This window comes from Leuciscus leuciscus (assembly GCF_965113295.1).
Source record: "Leuciscus leuciscus genome assembly, chromosome: 22".
NCBI lineage: Eukaryota > Metazoa > Chordata > Actinopteri > Cypriniformes > Leuciscidae > Leuciscus > Leuciscus leuciscus.
The window spans coordinates 2,562,283-2,576,555 of record NC_138746.1 but is presented as its reverse complement, the minus strand read 5'-3'; the positions used below and the strand labels follow the sequence as shown (position 1 = coordinate 2,576,555).

Here is a 14,273-nt window from a genome sequence, read left to right as displayed (position 1 = left end):
TTAACCGTGAGCTGCTTCACATTCTTTGACCTGCTGTGACGTTCACTGTCTTCGCTAGAGTTGCAGAGTTACACAACAGCCAACATGACTTCAACTAAATGGTATTTCTTACATGAATGTCAGAGGTGTGTGTGTTTGGCCTCCGGTGTCCTGACGGGAAGATACAGAGCGAGTTCAGATGCGAATCCCTGATAATCTCTGAGTCGAGGACGTGACCTGCAAGTGCTGGCAAGAGAAGCGTTGTGTCAACAAATGCGGACAGACTTGTTTAACAGTTTGGCACTTATTCAGCGCGGCACTTATCTGAAAAACAAAGGTTAGGTGTTAAGCAATAACACAACTTAGGCCAGAAAACATGCACTCGCACACAAACACAGTTCTTCCGCTACTGGGGCAAAAACCCGGCGTACTTCATCAGAATTTCTGTCTTGTTTGCCAGTACAAATGTCTAGTCATTCCTAAATCCGGATAGTTACTGGAGACGCAAAATGACATCAGATTAGAAGTCTTGTTTTATCACAAATGTATAAAAGTTAAACACTGACTCAACTCAACAACACATGACAAACCTCGAATTTATGCCTAAAATGAGGAAAAATAAACCTTTTTTTACCCAATTGGCATATATTTTCTTTTTTGCATAAACTCACTTAATTTTGATACATTTCTAAAAAAAAAAAAGGATTTTTTTTTGGGGGGGGGGGGGGGGGTATTTTGCTTTTCAAATAAATGTGTCTTGATTTAAAAATGTTTCAATATTTCTACTGGAAAACAAGACAAAAATACTGAGTAAGAAATTAATTGACTTCAGTCTTTCTTACTTCAATTTTTCATGTTTAATTCAATATGTTTCTTGCCATTTCTTTGTAATTATTTGTGAAATTTAGCAGTTTTCTAAATGAAAATTGTTCCAAAGTAAGTATTACACCAATTTATTTTTAGTGTAACTTACTCAGCACAATTCTCTTCTACCTCATGCTATTTTTGATCTGAAAGTGAAAACCGATGCTGAGAATGACTTAAAACTTACTGTGCGTACCCAGAATCATGTGCTAAAGTGCTTATGAAATATGTTTTGGGCCTTAAAAGCTTCTGTATGGGACAGATTTGGCTTCGTTAATGCACATACCCCAGACAGCAACATAGTGTCGGCCTGGATCCGGCCCAGATGTGGAATCCAGATGTGGGCCGGATCCGGGCCGACTCTATGTTGCTGTCTGGGACTGTATGTGCTTTAAGATTCAAATTTAAGATCACATATTTGTCCCAATCATATGATCAAATGAAATGTTAATGCGGCCCTGTACCGAGGAATTGTTTAGCATAACAAATATAAATGGTGAGATCACTTCTCTGACTGCATACTGCACACTACAGAGCCATTATTTGTCTAATGGGAGCCTCCTCCATCTAGTGCACATCATTAATCCACATGTTGACTTCTGTTGGGCATGAAAACCAAACGAACTGAAACCGGCTTCTCTGATGAATATGTAATTCGCTCTGCTTTCAGCAGAATCAGTCACTTGTGAACCTTGACTTTGAAAATTAATTTAGCCCTGAGACACATCAAATGCTCAAAGTTGGAATACATTTAAAAGCTCCCTGTAGTTAATCATTTTATCCCTTAAAACTCATCTTTGATCACCAAAATGACATTATTTAAAACATTTTTCGTTGAAAAATTTGTCATGCCTTAAAATATCTTGAACGTAACTCGACACCCTTGCCTCATTTAGTATGCGCGGTTCTATGAATATGCAAATGAGCCCCGCCTCCACTCACTCAGCTCAGAGATCCACTGGTTGATGATCACACGTTGATCTGATTGGTTACAAGGTAGTTTGTGACGTCAGAAACACCAGCGATTTCAAAGCGTGTTTTTGAGACTGTCTTTGGTTCACTGCAGTTTTAAGGAGGAAATACTCAGCAATGCTGTCGACTTATGAACTTACACATGGTTTGTCTTAAAGCATATTAAAAACACCACATAGACACATAAACAACATTAAAATCTGGATTTTCACCACAGGGGGACTTTAAAATTCTACATTGACATATAATGTGTTAGGAAGCGAATCCAAACCTAAACCATAAATTTAAAGCTATATGTAATAATTTTCATGTATTAATCGTTTTTTGTATTGAACAGGTTGTAACGAATTGTATATTTTTAAATCAGAAAATGCAAAGTCATTTCAAATGTTAAATGTGTCTGAATCAAGTCTGAAGTGCCAAGTCTTATTACACTGACATGTTTAATCCCGTCATATTTTTCTCAATGTAAATGTTTTGGCCTACAGTCACAGTGTGTGTATACCGTTGGGGCGAGTTGACACAAAACAGATGGACGTCCCACATTGCATTGTGCAACGCTTAACCCCAGGTTTCCCACGCTGCTTTGCTTCTGTAATGTGAGTTTGTGCTCAGCGGGACTCCAGCCATATCTCACTCTCCATTACAGATAAGCATCCCCGCTGGAAAAGAAAACAGATCTGTGGAAACCATTTCATCATATCACCGCGTGTCCCATTGAGAGCAACTCTTGCAGTTTTTCACAACAGACTTTGTATTTGCACAACTTTTTCTGGAGAAAGTAAAGACGATGAACTTAAGTTAAAAAGTCAAGAGTTAAATGCATCCACACTGCAGCTAAATATGATGTCACTCCTATTCCGTCTGTTTACGGCAGGGTTTGTATTGTTAACTAAAACTAAAACAAACATTTTTGTCACTTAAAATAAACGGTAATTGAAATAAAATACTCTTTTTTTTTTTTTTACTTAAAACAATTTAAAACTAAAAACTTAAAACAAAAACTTATTTTAATTCAGTTAGATACAGTTAGTTTATTTTATTTTTAGACGTACTAAAATAAATGTAAAAAAAGTTTTAAAAAAAATGTATGTACAAAAAAAAAGGAACAACTCATGGATATCAAAATAATAAATACTATAAAAGACATATTTTAAAAATATTTTTTTTATTAAAATTAAATCAGAAAATACAAAAATAAAAACTATTTAAAAAAATTAATAAATATTTCATAAAAAATAATAGCACGTTAATGATGCTAAAATAACACTGGTTTATTGGAGTGATATATATATATAATATTTTTATATACACTATTATTTTATTATATTATTATATATACAAATTTATAATAAAATCAAATATATATATATATATATATATATATATATATATATATATATATATATTAGTTCGGTTAAATTAATTAATCATGATTAATCACATCTAACATAAAACTTTGTTTATATAATATATGTGTGAATATATGTGTGTGTGTGTGTGTGTGTGTGTGTGTGTGTGTGTGTGTGTGTGTGTGTGTGTGTGTGTGTGTGTGTGTGTGTGTGTGTGTGTGTGTGTGTGTGTGTGTGTGTGAATATATATATACATTTTTATGTTAGATGCGATTAATCGTGATTAATCGATTGCACAGCATGAATATATATATATATATATATACACACACACACAGACATATACATATACCACACACTCTAAAGCTAAATCCAGTATGTCCACATGCTAAATAGTGACAGTTTGACATAATGGTGTCACGCAAAAATACCCTGAATATCCACAGCGGGTCCTTCGCTTCTTTAATTAAACTCCCACGACTGGAGAGAAGAACAGAGGACTTCAATGCATGCAACCAAAAAAACTCAAGATGAGAAAAGTGGAGCTCACTGTGTTTTTGTAGCCAGTTGCATTGTGGGAAGCCTGTTTTTTTTGTTTTTTTTTGTCTCATGGGGGGGGGGGGGGGGGGTGTTTAAGATGCAAGAGTAACACAAGACTTAAAAATGAAAACAGAAGGCAAGAAGGCCAAGAAGCATTGCATCGGTTTGTCAAGGAAGCTGAGAAGTTGAAGAAAACATATGGCAGGAGAGTAATCTGGGGAAAACAGACTAGCATTACAGGCCGTTTCATGTTTGTTCTTCATTCAGGAGTGAGGATTCGGCCAAGAAACTGAGAAAGTAAAAGTTGCATTGTAGCTAAACTCAATGAGACAAGCGTTTAGAGGCATTGATCTGGTCAAAGTCCAGAGTGTGTTCAACAGAAGAGACGGAGACTAACGTGAGGCGTTACTGATAAGTCCTGGCCAATGATTACACACACACACACACACACTACCAGGAAACGGCGATAAACACGCTCTCGGCAATGGCTCGCTCCTGTAATCTCTCTCTCGTTTATCTCCCTGTTCTGTTTTTAGAGGGAGGAAAGTCAATAGGATTTGATTGCGGGAACGACTTCTGGCTCAAAGTCTCCCGTGTTCAATCGGTTTGATCCTTTGCAGGAACAAATGCCGGTTTACTGTCCTCTTATCTCAATGAGGTTCAGAGCAAAGCAATCAGCGCAGAAAAGAGAAGAACACTCCGTCATAATAGACGAGGTTTAACATGGGCATAAACCAGTGGTGGATTAAGACTCTTTGGTGTCCATGGGCACTGACACCTAGGGCCCTCTTTTAACGATCTGAAACGCAAGTATCAAACGCGAAACACAAGTAACTTAGTGGGCGGATCTCGGGCGCTGTTGTTATTATACCAGCGGGATAAATGACTCTTGCGCCCGACGCAAATCTAAAATGAGTTGGTCTGAAGTAGCTTCATTACTCATAGGTGTGGTTTGGGGCGTAACGTGCAATAAACCAATCAGAGCGTCATCTCACATTCCCTTTATTGCTATTATAACGCCGGATTTGCCAGGAGCGGTTCACAGCCGAGGAGACCGACGTTCTCGTCAGGGCCGTAAAACACAGAGAAGTGACATTGGGGATGGAGAAACACCCAAATTAGCTTCGGTTAAACAGGCGTATGATAATTTGGGTAAATGTGTAATCTAGATTTATGCCTATTTTTTCACATCTTCATGGACACCACAATGATTTCCCTCATGTGGAATATTTTTCCTTGTAATTATGTATGGTTTGCAAAAATGAAAACTGTAGATGAGAGAAGCGAAGTGTATGTGTGTTGTGCACACGCTACATTATGGCCAAGCATGCGCCCTTAAAATAGCATCTGAATAACGCACCTCTGACTTTAGACTAGGTTTCTCCTGGTCTGTGGCGGAATTGTTTTCTGAAACTGCAAAATAGCACCAGGGAACGTTTGCGCCGGAACACGCCTCCTCTTTTCGCTGAACCGCCCCCCGGGAGCGCAAGTTCATTCCCTGATTTACCGACGTGCGTCTGTCGAGGGAAAAGTACTTTTTGCAAAGTACAACATAAAAGTGCAAGGCTGATGCTCTGTGGTGGATTCACACACACATACATGAGCATCGCGAGGCGGTTTCATTCCGATTGAAATGGCGTGAAACCACACAGCGCACTCCCAGAATCTGTGCGGTGCGTTTCCACTAGCCTAGCGCGCAGCACAGCCAGCGTTTTCAGTTCATATAGAAGTTTAGCTTCACGCTCACGCACCAGTGGACGTGCTCGTGTAATATGGGCGTTGAAATGAAACGTGTACTATGTACTTACATTGAAATTAATAATTTGATACAATGGACTTATTGTGTACATACATGTTTTTACATTGTACTTATATTTTAAAAACACCTGCATGTACAGCAGTAATTATACAGCTGTAATTAATTTATGTAATTAGGGGTTCAAGCACGAAGTGCTGAAACCCTATTGTAATTGTAAGGATTTTTATTATTATTCTTCCGCCGTAAAACGCATCGTGCAGCCCAAACCGTAAGAGCTGGAACCTTGAAACTTTGCCAGATGGTAGTACAAAAATCGAGGAGAGGTTATCAAATTATGACCCCGATTGGCCAATAGGTGGCGCTATAGTAAGCAAAAGTATAAAATCGCTAATAACTCCTAGACGGTTTGTCGTAGACTCAAGTGTCTTATATCACTGTAATCCTTGGCTCAAATCGGACAAAACGTATATCTCCGATTTCATTTCCGGTAGGCAAATTTTTCCGCCATTTTGAATTTTGTCAAAAACCTACTTTTGCGAACTAGTCTGTGGTTTTTTGTCCGATCGGAACCAAACTAGTGCAGAAATGTTCTCTGGAGTCTGACTATCAATAATTATCGAAAAAAAGTTGAAATTTCGATTCATGGTCGCTATGGGGCGCCAAAATGTTCGAAGGAGGCGGAGTCAGTTTTACTAAAATTGTTATAACTCGTGAACGAAATGAGATATCTTCACCAAACTTGGTACACATATGTAGGAGGTCAATTTGAGGTCACAGTAAAAAAGTTGCGTCGATTGGCCTCATGGTGGCGCTATAAAACAAAAAAAACGTATAGACACCTGACCGTTTTTCCGAATGACTTGAAATTTGGTATGCAGTGTCTTGGCCCAAGGGGCCATGTATGTCTAAAAGGATATTGGCGTATCTCAAAAAACATGGCCGCCATTGGCCAATGAGGTTTGAGCACCGTTAACGAAGTCCGATCGGAGCGAAACTCGGTGGGCATGTTCGGCTCAAGCCCCTAGAGGTCTGTAAGAATTTTGAAAGAAATCGGCCACCAGTTGGCGCTAACGAGTTTTATGGCTCTGTAATCACGTGGTGTTACACTTATCATCACAAAATGCATATCATCTGATAGATCTGCTCATGCTGAACAACTTTGCCTCAAGAACTATTGCTGTCAATCAAACCGTTCATTAAATATTCATGAATATGTTAAAAACCTACTTTTGCAAACTAGTCCCTGGTTTTTCGCCCGATCGGAACCAGACCAGTCTAGGACAATTCTCTGGACTCTCTAGATCAATAATTATCGAAAAAAAGTTGAACTTTTGCATTTGGGTGGCTGTAATAGGGTAATTTATAAAAGGGGCGTGGCAAAATACACAAAAATGCCTATAAATCATAAATGAAAACTCAGAACTTCACGAAAATTGGTGGGCATATGTGTCATAACATGGTGAAGAAGCATGCAGAGTTTCATGGAGATTGGACCATAGGTGGCGCTATAACTGGCAAAAAGGTTTGGAAACCACATATTTCCTATGGTAAATTGCCTTTATTGGCTGTAAATGGATTTTTCCATCTATTATTTCAGTGGTTAAAAGCTTGCTAAATAAAACTTAATGTCTTAAATGCTTATGTGCTTAAAGGCCTTAAATGCTTGAACCCCGATAAATGCTGCTTGCAGCTTTAATTACATTTATAATTACACTGTTGACCCTTCCTTAACTCACCCTTAAACCTACCAAATCCACCACACCTGTCCCTAACCTGACCCGTATCACACCTCAATAGCAGCAGAAGTGTTCTACAGTACAACATGAACACTAAGTACATAGTACTTATTTTTCGATGTAAGTACATAATACTTAAAGACACTTACTATAAAGTGGGATAAAAAATCTTTGCGTGTTGCCCCTGGGCACTTGCCCAATTGCACATATGGTTAATCCACCTGTGGCTTAAACGTAAGCCGTAAGCAGAAATCACGAGTAAACACTCGCTCCCGAGAACAGTTACCTCACACAAGCTTTAACCCGGATGTTACGCACGCGCGAGTGTGAATCTGAAGTGAATCGGCCAATCGGGATGTTGGATTCAACTCAATCATTAATCATGCCTAATTATACAAAGTTAACCAATCAAAACTTTTACATTTTACATCAATTTACATCAACCTTTACATTTTACATCATTTTACATCAATTAAATTATAAATCATGCCTAATTATACAAAGTTAACCAATCAAAACTTTTACATTTTACATCAATTTACATCAACCTTTACATTTTACATTATTTTACATCAATTAAATTATAAATCCTGCCTAATTATACAAAGTCAACCAATCAAAACCTTTACATTTTGACAAACAGCACCAGAATCTTTTTAGAACGTATATATCAACAATTATAATAATAATATGAATCTGTTAATGATGTAATATAATGACATCACCACACAAGTGCATTACTAATAAAAGATGTGTTGCCACATTCCATAAAACAAAGGTATATTTAGGGATTATTATGAAATATTTTGTTACTCTATATTTTATTTTATAATTTAAACACAAATGTGTATAGGAGCCATTTCAATTATTGCTTTTGTTGTTATTTTTTAATCAACAACAACAACTTATAATGAATTAAATTAATAATAATTATAATTATTACACTAACAACAAGAACTTATAATACCTAGATTTTTTTATTAGATTCAATATTATTATTATTCCAATTATTTAAATAAATAAATGCAATTGTATATTTAAAAATAAATACATTTATATATTTAACTTAATTTTTAAATGAAATAATTAAATTAAATATTATTATAATAAACTAACTAACTAACAAAATAATTTGTGCATTTAATTTAATTGACTATTTCTGGAAATACTTAAGTTGTTGATTTCAAATGACAATTCAGAATCCTGTCTGCAACTTCATGAACTGAATCAGAAATTAAAAAGCATCTTCAATTGTGTTTTGAGTGGTGCACAACCCTGCTGGGAGTCAAGAAGCCATTAGAAACGGCCACACACACACACACACACACACACACACACACACACACACACACACACACAGATTAAAGCTAGTGCTAGCGTGTCACAGTGTGTTAACAGCAGTTATTTCAGGCGCTGTCAGGGTCCGATCACGGCTTATCCGTCTCTTCTCGAAGCTCCAGATCAGCAGATTAGAGACCGTCTGATGGGTCGAGTAAAGCTGAGGAAGCGGATGCGTGTAAACGAAGAGAAGAGAGGGATGACCTTTGACCTCAGCCCACCGGACGGCCTCTCAGACACAGATTAAAAACAGAGATCAACATGACCTGAAACAACTGACTCTGTTTACCTTCTTATACATGCTTCTGATCGGAGAGTGAATCTCACCATGCAGTGCATATTACAAATAAAAAATTACAAATAATTTTTTTTTGGTACAATAAGGTTCATTTATTAGGCATTAGTTAATGTATTAACTAACACAAACTAACCATGAGCGATACATTTGCTACTGTTTTTGTTCATCTTTGTCAACATTAGTTAATATAAATACAACTGTTCATTGTTAGTTCATGTTAGTTCACAGTGCATTAACTAATGTTAAGAAGATTTAAATAAAGTATTAGTAAAGGTTGAAATTAACATTAACAAAGATTAATAAATGCTGTGTAAGTGCAGTTCATTATTAGATAATGTTAACTAATGTGGTTAACTCATGTTAACTATGAACCTTATTGTAAAGTGATACGATTGTGAAACCCTAAAATGGGTTGCAAACCATTTCATGTTGAGTTTTCAAACATGCATTGCCATTAAAATGCAAAGAGGGAGATTTTGGGACACTTCATACTCACATGCTTGTTTACGTGTGTGTGTGTGTGTGTGTGTGTGTGTGTGTGTGTGTGTGTGTGTGTGTGTGTGTGTGTGTGTGTGTGTGTGTGTGTGTGTGTGTGTGTGTGTGTGTGTGTCCCTGAAGAGGTTTGCTGTTTAAAGAAGCTGTCTGTATCCTTCAAGCGTTAAATGACTCTGCTCAGTCTATCAGATGTGTGTGACTCTGAGGACGGGCTGGAAGAGTTCAGAGAAATCTGGTGAATAAACAAACACACACACACACACACACACACACTGCTGAGTGAGTTAGTTCACCGCCACCACATAAAACAGCATTCAGAACAACTTTTTAGCTCCTGCTTCTGCTTTAAAGTGAGACTTTATCCGGCGATAAATTATTTAGGCGATGTCGCGACTGTTTCATGTCCTTATTTTAGGTCAAGATGAATCTCTTCCCCTCCACACTGACAGTCTCTCCACATGCAGTCTTACAGAATAATACTGTCATATTCACACTCTTATATTTGAAGAAAACAGAAGATGTTGCAATGCGTGTCTGAAATAACTGCTTGATGTCATCAGCACAAGGGTTATTAATGTAGAATACATCAAAAATATGCTGGAATAAATAAATGAATGCAAAATAAACCAAAAAATTAAGTGATTGAAGACCTCAAAATAAATCTATTGTAAGAGTACTAAACATTCCCACCAGACAAGCCAAGAAAGATGCGCAAACATCATTGAGGTTTTGTGAGATTATTAATAACTGAAACAGGGGGAATTGTTGACGAAATGAAAAGAAAAACTATGATGCTAGATGTCATCAGTACGAGGGTTATTATTGTAAAATAAATCTTTAAAAAAAAAAGAAGAAGAAGCAGCTAGCTGGCATAAATAAATGAATGCAAAATAAACTAAATGAAGAGTGGTTGAATAAATAAATAGTTTAAAGTTTTCCTGAACTTTAACAAATCCTTTGGTAAAAGTAACTGTTATTGTAAAATATTAATAAATCTAAAATACATAAAAAGAAAAGCTAGCTTGCATAAATAAATGAATGCAAAATTTAAATAAATAAATAAATAGTTTACGAAACTATAAGAAGGCTATCAATTCCTTTGGTAAACATAAATATTATTGTTAAATAAACCTAAAAAAATGCTAGCTGGCATAAATTAATGAATGCAAAACAAACAAAAAATTAAGAGTGGCTTAAATAAATAAATAAATAAATTGTTTACGAAACTATAAATATCAATTCCTTTGGTAAACGTGAATATTATTGTAAAATGAACCTAAAAATGCTAGCAGGGATGAATAAATTAATGCAAAATCAACTAAATGTGTCACAACAGGGTTGTAGTAATCGCACAACACAGGAGAGTATCAAACAAACAGTCTTTAATAAATCCAATGTATTGACAAGAGCGAACCAAGAACTGTGAGAAGGCTTTACACAGGGAAGCTAATCAACAGAAACAGGTGCGCAACATAATCAGTAACCAAGGAAACTGACAACATACTTTTACACAAAGTGACTCGCTTTGCATTGAATGTATTTGTTCATGCATTCCCTGGGAAATGATATGATCAACAACTTTGCTGTGATTTTTGATGCCTATACGAACATTGCATAATTTTTTTTGTTTTCCAATGTATGCATTGCCTTGGAATTAAACCCATGACCTTTGCAAATTAAAAGTAGCTACATTTAAAAATAACATTAAAACTGAAGATGCATAACCATGATAACCTTGATCAGAAAGCAGAGTGAAAGAAATCTCTCCGAGCGTGAGCTGATCCAGACGAACCCAATCCTCCTCGAAGTGTTTCTGCTTCATCGGCCGCACATATGTTGAGTTTGGATGAATCATCTATCAGTTACGACATCTCATGTGAATCCTGCAGATTTATCACAAAATTCACCCATCTGTGATTCTTTTACACCTCCTTTCCTGACTATACTTCTGAAACCACAGTATCACACACTCACACAGTCAATCTGATGAATAATTACAAAGAAAACACTCCCGCTTTAACAGTCCCGGCTTCATTTCTTCCCTTTCCCAGCTCTTCGATGTCTCTCTCATCAGTTTCAGTGTGTCTGATTTGTTTTTTAAACAATTTCTTTAGCAAAGTAATACTGCATTTTTTACAGAAGGGTTATCAAGCCACACAATACTGATGTCATGAGGTCACAGGCGTATGAACGCGCCTCAACCAATCAGAATCTAATACTAAATTATATATTTAATGCATTAATTATGCCTTGTAATGCACCTTATACGTAATGCATTGTATGGTCTCATGAGTTATTGTAACCACCATTATAATACTTATCTATTCATTCATAACTTAGGTTACAACTATGTGTTAGAATGATATAATTTGAAATGATATAATGCATTATAACATACATCATGAATACCTTTATAATGCATTATACATAAAGCTTTAAGTCAATGTAGAACGCACTCAAAAAATCTTTTATTTACAACTTTGAAAAGTCATGCATCTGATAGCATATTGTCTGCAGAGATGCTGCAAATGCTCACAGATCAGACGGAAATGATCACGAGTCTCTTTCATCTTAAAAGATGAGGAAAGCGTCATTGCTCATAACATGAGGACATCGGAAAGCGATTCATTGGATCTGTCATGACACAACTGTGATTTAATTCGACAAAGATCTCAGCTGTCCTGCATGCGATCACGGCGCGTTACAGTATCTGGCTTCACTCATATGAATCAGATTTTGCTGGTTCTCATGTGGCTTATTAAATTCAGGGACAGTGACATAAAGGCATGGTATGAGTGTTTGCATGTATGTGTGTGTGTCTCACACAGCGAGACACGAGAGAATAAAGGTCTCTGAGCAACCAGCGCATTACAAACAACAAAACAAGGTTGCTAAAACACACGGAGCTGGTCTGACACACAGCAAGGTTGCTAAAACACACCGAAGTGAAGCTCTGCGCTATTTCTGGTAGACGACACCTCCGTTTCAAAGCAACCTGGCGTTTGTTGTTTCCTTTGAAGCTTCTGTCAGCAATAAATCATATCCCACATACCAAGAGCTCAGCTGAAAGCCTGTGAGTGAGATCAACACAAGAGGAAACGGACTTACACCAGATTCTTGCTGTAAGGCCAGTCATATACTTAATATACACGTGTATAACACATTTTACATGCAAAAAAACTATGTTCTTCCTCAGTATTTTTGTCTCATTTTACAGTAAACGTTGTTAAATCAAGATATGTTTGCATTAGAAACAAAATTACATTAGATGACAAGTGTTGTTTTCTGTAAAACTAGCGTACCCTTGCTTTAAAGGGGTGGTATAATGCCCTTTTCACAAGATGTAAAATAAGTCTCTGATGTCCCCAGAGAATGTATGTGAAGTTTTAGCTCAAAATACCCCACAGATATTTTTTTTGCATGTTAAAATTGTCACTTTTTGAGGGTGAGCAAAAACGCACCGTTTTGTGTCTGTTCCTTTAAATGCAAATGAGCTGCTGCTCCCGGCACAGGGGGCGGAGCTTCAAGAGCTTGTGTCCTTTTACCTCACACAGACATGCACTGGAAATTTCAAAAACGTTTAGCCTTTTATGTTCAAACTGAAGTCAGAAAGATGGAGAGACTCTAGAAGAAGTGACAACATGTAGAAGCAACAGGACATTTCTGAATGGATAGTTGATGAATTTATGTAGTTTGTGTAGTATCTTCTAGTCATTACAACATTACACACTAAGTAAAGTTAGAAAAGTGAAATCATATTCAACCAGCCCTTTAAGTTTATTTTTCTGATCAAACTGGCAGATATTTTTTTCTCGTTTTAAGCATAAACTCACTTAATTTTGATCAGTTTATCAGAAAACAAGACTCAATGTATTTTGCTTCTCAAGTAAATGCATCTTGATTTAAGACTGTTTAGATATTCCTACAGGAAAACAGGACTAAAACACTGAGGAAGAAAATGCTTTCTGCAGTGTAGAAGCGATGCTCTCAGGAAATCCAGAAGCTCTTCTGTAGTATCTGTGTCTGCCACTCACAGTGGTGTATTCTGGGTAATGTTCTGACAGTGTCACACCTCCACAATCTCCTCCTGACACACTGCTGCCCACATAAACGACCCCTACCAGACCTTCAGCAGCATTTTGAGCATCTATTTGTGTAATTCTGGAGGTGGTTGTGGAGCTCAGACAGTATTTCAATCTTAAAACCATCAAAACTGGACAGAACATAAATTAGTGATATCAGATAAAAGGAAAGATGCTTCAGATTCATAGCACCGTTATTAGACTTTTGGTGATCAATGATAAATAAATTAAATTAAATTATTTTATTTTTTTTATTAAAAAAATGTAAACACTGCCGATTACATGCAGATTTAGACTAAATAGAAAAATATGGAAAAGCATATACATATCAGAGTCGAATGACATTCAAAATTGAATCGTGAATGTCTGCTGCAAACAGGACGCAAGTAAGAGAGAAAGTAGAATTAAAAGTTTTGAAGAAAAATTAAAAGCGAACTGGATGGATGGATGGATGGATGGATGGATGGATGGATGGATGGATGGATGGATGGATGGATGGATGGATGGATGGATGGATGGATGGATGGATGGATGGATGGATGGATGGATGGATGGATGGATGGATGGATGGATGGATGGATGGATGGATGGATGGATGGATGGATGGATGGATGGATGGATGGATGGATGGATGGATGGATGGATGGATGGATGGATGGATGGATGGATGGATGGATGGATAGAATAATAGAAAACTGTCTCTCGCTGCTCTTCACTGATAGAGTTGTTTGGTTGTAACACTAAATGCGTGTCTATAGCATGCAATGTGTTTATTGTGCAATTTATACGCGAAAATTTGTTTTTACGTGCATATGACATGCATGGGTATGGTTTAGTAGTGGAGTGGAGTACGCATGT

At 36.8% G+C, this 14,273-nt stretch overlaps 1 long non-coding RNA gene across 1 annotated transcript in view; it reads right to left on the bottom strand.

Annotated features, from left to right (window-relative positions):
• Positions 1–14,273, bottom strand: part of LOC309486262 — a 118,967-nt gene that overhangs the window by 81,663 nt on the left and 23,031 nt on the right. The window contains exon 5 of the long non-coding RNA XR_014201416.1: positions 113–225. This is a non-coding gene — a long non-coding RNA (uncharacterized lncRNA). The remainder of the gene's footprint in view (positions 1–112; positions 226–14,273) is intronic.